The sequence below is a fragment of the Aythya marila genome (assembly GCF_965140915.1).
Source record: "Aythya marila genome assembly, chromosome: 16".
Lineage (NCBI taxonomy): Eukaryota > Metazoa > Chordata > Aves > Anseriformes > Anatidae > Aythya > Aythya marila.
The window spans coordinates 10,899-22,819 of NC_139057.1; the positions used below are offsets into that span (position 1 = coordinate 10,899).

The following is an 11,921-nucleotide window of genomic DNA, read 5'->3' on the forward strand; positions in this document are numbered from 1 at the left end:
GGGCCCGGGCGGCGCCGCGCCGAAATGGGCCCGGGCGGCGCCGCGCCGAAATGGGCCCGGGCGGCGCCGCGCCGAAATGGGCCCGGGCGGCGCCGCGCCGAAATGGGCCCGGGCGGCGCCGCGCCGAAATGGGCCCGGGCGGCGCCGCGCCGAAATGGGCCCGGGCGGCGCCGCGCCGAAATGGCACACCTGCAACTCAGTTACTATTAGGTCCCACCTGGAACCTGAAGCCAATGACCTGGGAAAGTGCAGGGGGAAAGCACAAAAAAAGCAGAAAGAGGAGGAGCAGCAGCTGTGGTTTTATTAACTTACTTATAAGGCTTAGCTCAACAGCATGCAGAGGGCAGACAGGAGAACTGGGGTGTTTCTAGAAGCAACAATCCTCATGCTTTCGCTGCAGCTTTGAATGTTGGAAGGACATTACCACCAAGCAAGTAACTGAAGCTTTTCCTGCTGGAATTAACTCAAACTTTTATTTATGTAGAAAGGAAAATCTAGGAGCAGAACAGATTACATGCCAAAAAAAAAAGTCAATTCCATTCCACTCGCAGCAAAAATCACTTACATCAGCAGGCTATCTGAGAACTAAAAGGCTATGCTGATGGGTCAAAACACACTACAGGACACTGGGGCCAGGCCCTCCGCTGCACCCACTTAAAACCCATCCCTACACTCACCAAGGTGCAACCCCAACCCAAACACAGACGCAGCATTTCAGCCTCAACACAGTTTTCGGAACTGATAGAAAGGACGCCTCATGCTCAGGGAGGCATGCTCAAGCTACACAGGACAGGGCTTCGGGCAACTCTTTGCCTACCAAAGACGACCGCCATCAGCACCTGCTTTGTTCCGATCCTAAAGGCTAACATCACAGCCCACGTCGCCTGGGACACCTGATAAACAGAAGAGAAAGCAGCCATACCCTTTTCAAGCCGTCCCTGCACGTGTCGCTCCTCGATGATCTGCAACCTCTTCTCAAATCCTCAACCGCTTCTGTGGAGAGCCTGCCATGGCACCTGCAAAGCAAGACCCTTCGCAGTCACCTCGTGCTACTTGGCAGTTCTGCTCCAATCCAGCTCACAAACAGCCCGCCCTTCCCGTGCTGCTCTTCAGAGTGCAGCTTGGCCCCACTCAGCCTGTGCGACACACCTGTGAAACAAAAAGAAAAGCATAGGCTGAAGCAGCATCCAAAGACACAGCACAGCTAGGACAGTTACTCTCATCTGCTCCCTTACCGCTTCCCCCTCACCTGCCCTCGAGGAAGATGCTTCCATCTGCTCTCTTAAGCCAGCTACAACACACCTCTGAAATATAAACAGGATTTTTACTGTACTTTGTGCAGTTAAGTAACTGCAGTGACAACTGCACCACTAAAGTAACTGCTAGATCTGCTCATCGCTCACCTTTCTAAAAGAAGCTGTGGTCAAGTCCCGTGTTGTACACTGTATTTCAGCTTTAAGAACTGAAAACAGTCACAAGATAATCATTCAGCTGCCAGCATTAGCACCCAACCCTCAACAACACAAAGGGACCCCGTTTACAAGATTATCATTTCAAAACAGCAGCCCCCATACCTCAGCACACCTCAGAAGTAGATCAAGCCAGTCACCGAGCTGCCTACGGAGCGCTGAACAGTTCCAGAAGGAGCTCTTTCCTGCGACAGGTTCCTCCAAAGGTTTACACTCTACTGGGGACAGGAGAGACATAAAAATAAAACTTTCAAAACCCCATATCTGTAAGCTTTCAAGATTCGACAGACCTCCTCAAGCACACTGTTCAAGCACTATGCAAACAGCTGCTCACAAGCAGATATACTCTCCCCCCCCAACATGTGACAAACAACACTGAGATGACTGTGCCTGCTGCCCTTCAGTACGTGCCCAGAGGCAGACCAGATGTCTTCGCCAAAACAGTCCAGACAATGTATTAGTACACCCATGCACTGCCACATTAGCTGTCATCACTAACTGCCAGGCAGGACAGCTCCAGATCAAACACATACACAAACAGGAACGCCACAAACACTACAAACAAAGCACACAACACAAGGCGCAAGAAAAAGTGAGCCCCAGAGGGAAGCCCTATGGCAACAGCAAGTCACAACAGGTGCTTTGCACCAGACCCAAGGAGAGGCTCAAATGTCACGACACGCGACTGGAAGCAACTGCCAGAACTGGGATGATGGAGGCCTAAAAAGCCTGCCTTCAAGACATCAGACCAGAAGGATGGGGACTGAAAACCCCATAAGATGACGCTTAGGAAATCAATTCCCAAGCAAGAGCTCCTGATGCGGCCCAGATGACTTCTGCAAGAGTGAGGATGGAAACAGATGCGATCTCAAACCGAATATGATGCACAAGACCTGAAACAGATCTGCTCTTTAAGCAGCGACTGCAAGACAAGAAGTGCTCGGATCAGAGCCACGATGACAAAACAAGCACTGAGGCCCTTCAGCACCGCTACCAAGTCGCCTGTCTGGTCAGTCCAGTGTAAAAAGCTAGGAGGATATCAAGACCTAAGAAGCACAGAACAGACATTGCAGAAGCAGCACTACAGGACAGACGAACAGAAGGAAACTGTCCTGCCTGGCTCACCCACTCACGCTACAAAATAATCCCGCTGCTTCTATTAGCCCGGTGACCCAGCCACAAGCAGCCTGAACGTGACCCAGCCTGAACCACCCTCACCGTGGAACCAAGTCTAGTCAGCCAGCAGGCACCATGCTCCTCTGGCTCCCAGCTCCCATTAGCCACCCCAGATATGCAAATACCAGGTGCCCCCCAACTTAGCTCTCAGGTTGTTGCATGGTATAGTCCCTCCGCCTCAAGAAATGCACAGGCACTGATTGTCATCTTAGTCAATTGCCAGGCTCATCATCAGCTGCAAAAACAGAGTAACAGCATTCACTAGCACGCTGGCCCCATTGCTCACCTTCTCCACAATGCTGACTACTGCTGATGCAACATACGGTTCTGCTCACCTGTTCCTCTCCAAATCCAAGCTCCAACAGTGCAACCAGTATCATCCACACCACCTGGGAAAACGGGATTAAATGATCGTTGCGTTCACAACACATCACCCAATTGTGTTTTTTTTTTTGTTATTGTTGTTTTTTTGTGTGTGTGTTTGCTTTATTTATTTATTTTTTAGTCTGCTTTAGCTCAACAGCATGCAGAGTGCAGACAAGAAAACCGGGGTGTTTCTAGAAACAACAATCCCCACGCTTTTGCTGCAGCTTTGAATATTAAAAGGACAATACGACCCAGCAAGTAACTGGAACTTTCTTACCTGGAATTAGCTCAAACTTTTCTTCACATTGAAAGAAAAATCTAGGAGCAGAACAGATTATACACCAACAAAATTGATTCCATTTCATCCCCAGAAAAAAATCACATACTCTCATCCTCTCCTGTACCTCAGCCGCTTGCCTATCCCACGTGGCACACGCTTCCATCTGTTCTCTTTACCCACTTATAGCACCTCTAAAAGGCAAACTGGAATTTTACTCTATTGGATGTAGGAAAATAACTGCAGTGAGAACTGCGCCCCAAAAACAACAGTTACCTCTGCTCATCGCGCACCAGAGTCACTGCAGAGGCAGCTCGGGTCAAGACGTCCTGCACTGCGCACTGCGTTTCACCCTGAACAAAGGAAAAACACAGGCAGAAGATAAACATTCAGCTGACAGCAGTAGCACCCATCCCTCAACAACAAAAGGGACCCCATCTTTAGTTTTATCCTTTCAAAACAACAGGCCACTTGCCTCGGTACCTGCAAATTAGGTCCAAGCTTGCAAGGAGCGGCCAGCATCACCCACGCCACCTGGGAACACAAAAGGACAAAATGACCACTGTGCTTGCAAGCAACCACCTGCCACACTGCTCCTCTATCCCACACAGCCTCACCTCGGACCCTCACAGGGAAACACCTGAATGTCTTCCCTTCGCTTCGGATAAGGGATGACCAGGCTGACAACACTCACCTTCCCTCAGTGCTTCGTGACATGAGGATTTCCCTTCCCTGTCCACGACTGCACAAAGCACCTGTGGAGACGAGAGAAAAGCACACTCTGAGGCACCTCACAACCACAGCGTACCTGCTGCAATACCTCTCTCTTCCCAGTTCCTTTACTTCAGTTGCTCAACAGCTCTAACTCAGATTCTTCGCTCACAGCGCCACAGCAGATTCTGCCCGGGCCACACAACATACGCTACACAAGCTACATTGCTTAGGACACACAAGCTGGAACGTTCCCGCCCAACAATCAGTCACATCGCACAGGATGGGTGCCGCATACTCCTAGAAACCAAAACTACCAGTCCTGAGCAGCTCCCAACCTCCACCTGCCTACCACGTTCAGCACACTAACTGTTTACCCCTCAGAAAACCAGAAACTTAGAACATACACACACACAAACAAAAAAAAAAAACACAACTCCACAAACGCCAAAAAGACATGCACACACAGCAACCCCGGCAGGAGTAATCACAGACTTACCCTTTGCAGATGAAAAAGGTGACTCTGATACAACCCTGCTCAGTCTCTTGGTAATGCTGCATCTACGCTGCCAAGCCACATGTAGCATGTAATCAAGCTGGTGTAACTCTCCAGGGGACTAAAACAACAGGTTTTAAACATGTAGAGATTAAAATATATCTCAAAAACAGGAGATTATGCGGCCATCCTAAAAAAAAAGTGAGCCAGCAGCCTCTACTAAATATCCCTCTATTTCAAGCACTTAGAGATCTAGAATTCCAACCACTTAGAAATCCAGAAATCCATAGACTCCAGCCTGCCTAGAGAACCCTGCAACTGACTGAAGGAAACACAAAGCGCTGCCCCCAAAGAGCAGCCCAGGCAGAAGGAGCTCTCTGATGCCATGCCTGGGGCTCATATACCTTTTGGCCCCGCCCAGCACCCAAACCCAATCACCTGGGAAAGGGGAGGGGCAAAGCACAAGAAAGTAGAAATAGAGCAAGAGAAGTAGCTGTTTTTCTTTTTGTTTCTTTTTTAAAATAAACTTTATCTCAAAAGCATGCAGAGAGCAGACCAAATATTTGCAGTGATTCTAGAAGCAAAAACCGCCTTTGGCTTTTTCTGCAGGTTTTAATATTGAATTGACAATATCACCACGCTAATAACTGAAACTTTTTGAACTGCAATTAGTTTACACAGGCTCATCCCCATCTGTAAACACAGAGAACCAGCATTCACTACCACGCAAGCCCTAATAACCATGTCCTGCACAACGCACACTACAACTAATGCAACATACCATTGTGCAATACTTCTCTGTTCCCGGTTCCTTTACCTCACCTGCTCAGTAGCACCACCTGAGTAATGGGCCCGGGCGGCGCCGCGCCGAAATGGGCCCGGGCGGCGCCGCGCCGAAATGGGCCCGGGCGGCGCCGCGCCGAAATGGGCCCGGGCGGCGCCGCGCCGAAATGGGCCCGGGCGGCGCCGCGCCGAAATGGGCCCGGGCGGCGCCGCGCCGAAATGGGCCCGGGCGGCGCCGCGCCGAAATGGGCCCGGGCGGCGCCGCGCCGAAATGGGCCCGGGCGGCGCCGCGCCGAAATGGGCCCGGGCGGCGCCGCGCCGAAATGGGCCCGGGCGGCGCCGCGCCGAAATGGGCCCGGGCGGCGCCGCGCCGAAATGGGCCCGGGCGGCGCCGCGCCGAAATGGGCCCGGGCGGCGCCGCGCCGAAATGGGCCCGGGCGGCGCCGCGCCGAAATGGGCCCGGGCGGCGCCGCGCCGAAATGGGCCCGGGCGGCGCCGCGCCGAAATGGGCCCGGGCGGCGCCGCGCCGAAATGGGCCCGGGCGGCGCCGCGCCGAAATGGGCCCGGGCGGCGCCGCGCCGAAATGGGCCCGGGCGGCGCCGCGCCGAAATGGGCCCGGGCGGCGCCGCGCCGAAATGGGCCCGGGCGGCGCCGCGCCGAAATGGGCCCGGGCGGCGCCGCGCCGAAATGGGCCCGGGCGGCGCCGCGCCGAAATGGGCCCGGGCGGCGCCGCGCCGAAATGGGCCCGGGCGGCGCCGCGCCGAAATGGGCCCGAACAGACTTATTCTTCAGTGATGAAGAAGGTGACCCTGCTCAGTCTCTTGGCAGTACTGCACTTACGCGGTCAAGGAACCATGCTTAACTGTTTCCCAAATACAACTACCTAGCAACACCTCATAAACATACTTCTAATATGTCAATTCAAGGACATCAAGACTAGAAGGCTGCAAGGTCTAAAGACTCAACAGACAGCAAACACACAGGCAAAAGCTCCAGAAATACAATAAACTGTCCCTAAACCTGAAACAGAATACCCCTTACATGCCCAATGCTGCCATTTTCAGATACGCGCTCACACAGGGAGCCTCCATGATACATTTCTCCTAAACCATGCTCCATCACTTTGCCACCAAGGTTATGACTTTGATAAGATTTGACATAAAGGCAAAGACTCACAGAAAACCCCGTAATTCTGCAAAAAACATAAGGGACCCAGAACCACAAAGCAAACACACAAAGTAACATCACCATACTATCCGTAACACTGCTATAACTACTACTCACCTGAGGAAGAGCTGCATGCAATACAGGCACCTACTACTAGATTGCTTTACAATGACAGATCCTACCAGTTGCCACCTCGAAAAGATAGGAGTACTGGTTTCTACTTGAAAATGCATCAGTCCATAGACTGACCCACCTAAAGAACCCTCCAAACAACTGAAGGAAAACCAAAGCACTTACCCCAAAGTGCAGCCCAGGCAGAAGGAGCTCTCTCATGGCATACCTGCAACTCAGTTACCATTAGGTCCCACCTGGAACCTGAAGCCAATCACCTGGGAAAGTGCAGGGGGAAAGCACAAAAAAGCTGAAAGAGGAGGAGCAGCAGCTGTGGTTTTATTAACTTCTTTATATGGCTTAGCTCAACAGCATGCAGAGTGCAGACAAGAGAACTGGGGTGTTTCTAGAAACAAAAATCCCCATGCTTTTGCTGCAGCTTTGAATATTGAAAGGAAAATACAAGTAATTTTTTTTTTTTTTTTCCACCTGGAATTACCTCAATCTTTCATTTACAAAGAAAAATCTAGGAGCAGAACAGATTACATGCCAAAAGAAGAATTCAATTCCATTCCACTCGCAGGAGAAATCACTTACTTCAGTAGGCTATCTGAGAACCAAAAGGTTATGCTGATGTGTTAAAACACACTACAGGACACTGGGGCCAGGCCCTCCGCTGCACCCACTTAAAACCCATCCCTACACTCACCAAGGTGCAACCCCAACCAAAACACAGACACAGCATTTCAGCCTCAACACAGTTTTGAGAACTGCTGGAAAGCAAGCTTCATACTCAGCGAGGCGTGCCCAGGCTACACAGGACAGGGCTTCGGGCAACTCTTTGCCTACCAAAGAAGACTGCCATCAGCACCTGCTTTGTTCAGATTCTAAAGACTAACATCACAGCCCACGTTGCCTGGGACACCTGATAAACAGAAGAGAAAGCAGCCATACCCTTTTCAAGCCGTCCCTGCACGTGTCGCTCCTCAATGATCTGCAACCTCTTCTCAAATCCTCAACTGCTTCTGTGGAGAGCCTGCCATGGCACCTGCAAAGCAAGATGGATACCCTTCGCAGTCACCTCGTGCTACTTGGCAGTTCTGCTCCAATCCAGCTCACAAACAGCCCGCCCTTCCCGTGCTGCTCTTCAGAGTGCAGCTTGGCCCCACTCAGCCTGTGCAACACACCTGCAAAAGAAAAAGAAAAGCATAGGCTGAAGCAGCATCCAAAGACACAGCACAGCTGGGACAGTTACTCTCACCTGCTCCCTTACCTCTGCCCCCTCACCTGCCCTCGAGGAAGATGCTTCCATCTGCTCTCTTAAGCCAGCTACAACACACCTCTGAAATATAAACAGGATTTTTACTGTACTTTGTGCAGTTAAGTAACTGCAGTGACAACTGCACCACTAAAGTAACTGCTAGATCTGCTCATCGCTCACCTTGCTAAAAGAAGCTGTGGTCAAGTCCTGTGTTGTACACTGTGTTTCAGCTTTAGCAAATGAAAACGGTCACAAGATAATCATTCAGCTGCCAGCATTAGCACCCATCCCTCAACAACAGAAGGGACCCCATTTACAAATTGTTTCAAAACAGCAGCCCCCTTACCTCAGCACCTCAGAAGTAGATCAAGCCAGTCACCAAGCTGCCTACCGAGTGCTGGACAGTTCCAGAAGGAGCTCTTTCCTGTGAGCAGTTCCTACTAAGGTACACACTCTGCTGGGGACAGGAAAGATATAAAAATAAAAGTTTCAAAACCCCGTATCTGTAAGCTTTCATGATTCAACAGTGCACCGTTCAAGCATTATGGGAGCAGCTGCTCGCAAGCAGCTCAACTCTGCCAAATCCACATCTACCAACCTCCAGAGATGACTGTGCCAGCTGCCCGTCAGTACGTGCCCAGAGGCAGACCGGATGTCTTTGCCAATACAGTCCGGACAATGTATTAGTACACCCATGCACTGCCACGTTAGCTGTCATCACTAACTGCCAGGCAGGACAGCTTCAGTACTTTATGCAGTTAAGTAACTGCAGTGACAACTGCACCCCTAAAGTACCTGCTACATCTGTTCATCGCTCACCTTGCCAAAAGCAGCTCCGGTCAAGTCCCGCGTTGTACACTGTGTTTCAGCTTTAACAAATGAAAACGGTCACAAGATAATCATTCAGCTGCCAGCATTAGCACCCAACCCTCAACAACACAAAGGGACCCCATTTACAATATTATCATTTCAAAACAGAAGCCGCCATACCTCAGCACCTCAGAAGTAGACCAAACCAGTCACCGAGCTGCCTACAGAGTGCTGAACAGTTCCAGAAGGAGCTCTTTCCTGCGACAGGTTCCTCCAAAGGTTTACACTCTACTGGGGACAGGAGAGAAATAAAAATAAAAGTTTCAAAAACCCCTTATCTGTAAGCTTTCAAGATTCCACAGACCTCCTCCTCAAGCACACTGTTCAAGCACTATGCAAACAGCTGCTCACAAGCAGATATACTGTCCCCCCCCTACACATCTGACAAACAACACTGAGATGACTGTGCCAGCTGCCCTTCAGTACGTGCCCAGAGGCAGACCGGATGTCTTCGCCAAAACACTCCAGACAACGTATTAGTACACCCATGCACTGCCACGTTAGCTGTCATCACTAACTGCCAGGCAGGACAGCTCCAGACCAAACACATACACACACAGCCACGCCACAAGCACTACAAACAAAACACACAACACAAGGCGCAAGAAAAAGAGACCCCCAGAGGGAAGCCCTGTGGCAACAGCAAGTCACAACAGGTGCTCTGCACCAGACCCTAGAGGAGACTCAAATGTCACGACACGCGACTGGAAGCAACTGCCAGAACTGGGATGATGGAGGCCGAAAAAGCCTGCCTTCAAGACAACAGACCAGAAGGATGGGGACTGAAAACCCCATAAGACGACGCTTAGGAAATCACTTCCCAACAAGAGCTCCTGATGCGGCCCAGATGACTTCTGCAAGAGTGAGGATGGAAACAGACGCGATCTCAAACCGAATATGATGCACGAGACCTGAAACAGAACTGCATTTCAAGCAGCGACTGCAAGACAAGAAGTGCTCGGATCAGAGCCACGATGACAAAACAAGCACTGAGGCCCTTCAGCACCGCTACCAAGTCCCCTGTCTAGTCAGTCCAGAGTCAAAAGCTAGGAGGATATCAAGACCCAAGAAGCACAGAACAGACATTGCAGAAGCAACACTACAGGACAGACAAACAGAAGGAAACTGTCCTGCCTGGCGCACGCACTCACGCTACAAAATAATCCCGCTGCTTCTATTAGCCTGGTGACCCAGCCACAAGCAGCCTGAACGTGACCCAGCCTGAGCCACCCTCGCAGTGGCACCAAGTCTATTCAGCCAGCTGGCTCCACGCTGCTCTGACTCCCAGCTCCCATTAGCCACCCCAGATATGCAAATACCAGGTGCCCCCCAACTTAGCTCTCAGGTTGCTGCACGGTAAATTCCCTCCGCCTCAAGAAATGCACAGGCACTGGTCGTCATCTTAGGCAATTGCCAGGCTCATCATCAGCTGCAAAAACAGAGTAACAGCATTCACTAGCATGCCGGTCATGATGCCCACCTTCTCCACAATGCTGACTACTGCTGATGCAACATACAACTATGCCCACCTGTTCCTCTCCAAATCCAAGCTCCAACAGTGCAACCAGTATCATCCACACCACCTGGGAAAACAAAGGGATTAAATGATCGTTGCGTTCACAACACATCACCCAATGGTGTTTTTTCGTTGTTGTTGTTATTGTTATTGTTGTTTTTTTTGTGTGTGTTTCCTGTATTTATTTATTTTTTAGTCTGCTTTAGCTCAACGGCATGCAGAGTGCAGACAAGAAAACTGGGGTGTTTCTAGAAGCAACAATCCCCACGCTTTTGCTGTAGCTTTGAATATTAAAAGGACAATACGACCCAGCAAGTAACTGGAACTTTCTTACCTGGAATTAGCTCAAACTTTTCTTCACGTTGAAAGAAAAATCTAGGAGCAGAACAGATTATACACCAACAAAATTGATTCCATTTCATCCCCAGAAAAAAAAATCACATACTCTCATCCCCTCCTGTACCTCAGCCGCTTGCCTACCCCACGTGGCACACGCTTCCATCTGTTCTCTTTACCCACTTATAGCACCTCTAAAAGGCAAACTGGAATTTTACTCTATTGGCTGTAGGAAAATAACTGCAGTGACAACCGCGCCCCAAACTGAGCCAGCAGCCCCTACTAAACATCCCTCTCCTAAGTGAATTCCAAGCACTTAAAATCCAGAAATCCATAGACTCCAGCCTGCCTAAACAACCCTGCAACGGACAGAAGGAAAAACAAAGCACTGCCCCCAAAGAGCAGCCCAGGCAGAAGGAACTCTCTGATGCCGTGCCTGGGGCTCATATAGCATTTAGCCCCGCCCAGCACCCAAACCCAATCACCTGGGAAAGGGGAGGGGCAAAGCACATGAAAGTAGGAAGAGAGCAAAAGAAGCAGCTGTGTTTTGTTTTGTTTTTTTCCTTTGTTTTTTAAAATCTGTTTTATCTCAAAAACATTCAGAGAGCAGACAAGAGACCTGTGGTGTTTCTAGAAGCAAAAATCCCCTTTTGCTTTTGCTGCAGCTTTTAATGTTGAACTGATAACGGCACCAAGCAAGTAACTGAAACTTCTTCAACTGGAATTAGTTTAAACACGCTCACCGTCATCTGCAAACGCAGAGAACCAGCATTCACTAGCCCTAACCCTAACCCCAACCCGCACCCTAAACTCTAACCCTAGCCCCAGCCCTAGTCCCTAACCCCAACCCTAGTTCCCGAGAACTTCATTTCCAGGCATGCTCTGGGCGCTCAACATGGCCTCCCGGAGGTCCGGAGTCCCAGAACTACATTTCCCGGCATGCTCCGGGCACCCAACATGGCCTCCCGGAAGTTCGGAGTCCCAGAACTACATCTCCCGGCATGCTCCGGGCAGTCAACACGGCCTACCGGAAGCCTGGTGCCGGAAAACTACACCTACCAGAATTCCCTGGACAGCCAGCACGGCCAGAGGCCGAGTTTTCGAGAACTACATTTAACAGCACTCACTGTAACCCTAGCCCTTCCCGCCCTTACACAAAAAAGCCTCAAGCCCTATCCCTAAACATCCTCGAAACCCCTACGGACCTAACCCAAACTATTTACCACATTAAACCCCTGAAGTCCTATGCCTAAAACCCCTAACCCAATAAATTAAGACGCTCAAATCCCAAACCCGCAAAATTGAGATGCTCAAATCCCAAACCCAAAAAAATAGGACGCTCAAATCCCAAACCCCCTTCCAAAAAAGAAAAAGAAAAATCA

At 50.5% G+C, this 11,921-nt stretch overlaps 2 long non-coding RNA genes across 2 annotated transcripts; both read right to left on the reverse strand.

Moving 5' to 3' along the window:
* Positions 1–318: 318 nt before the first annotated feature.
* Positions 319–3,184, reverse strand: LOC309884553. Its single transcript, XR_014318642.1, has 7 exons — positions 2,981–3,184; positions 2,786–2,880; positions 1,575–1,687; positions 1,404–1,462; positions 1,250–1,304; positions 923–1,016; positions 319–494 (listed from the first exon to the last, which is right to left on the reverse strand). It is a non-coding gene; the product is annotated as an uncharacterized lncRNA (long non-coding RNA).
* Positions 3,185–8,172: 4,988 nt separating this feature from the next.
* Positions 8,173–9,514, reverse strand: LOC309884554. Its single transcript, XR_014318643.1, has 3 exons — positions 8,808–9,514; positions 8,637–8,686; positions 8,173–8,271 (listed from the first exon to the last, which is right to left on the reverse strand). It is a non-coding gene; the product is annotated as an uncharacterized lncRNA (long non-coding RNA).
* Positions 9,515–11,921: the final 2,407 nt, after the last annotated feature.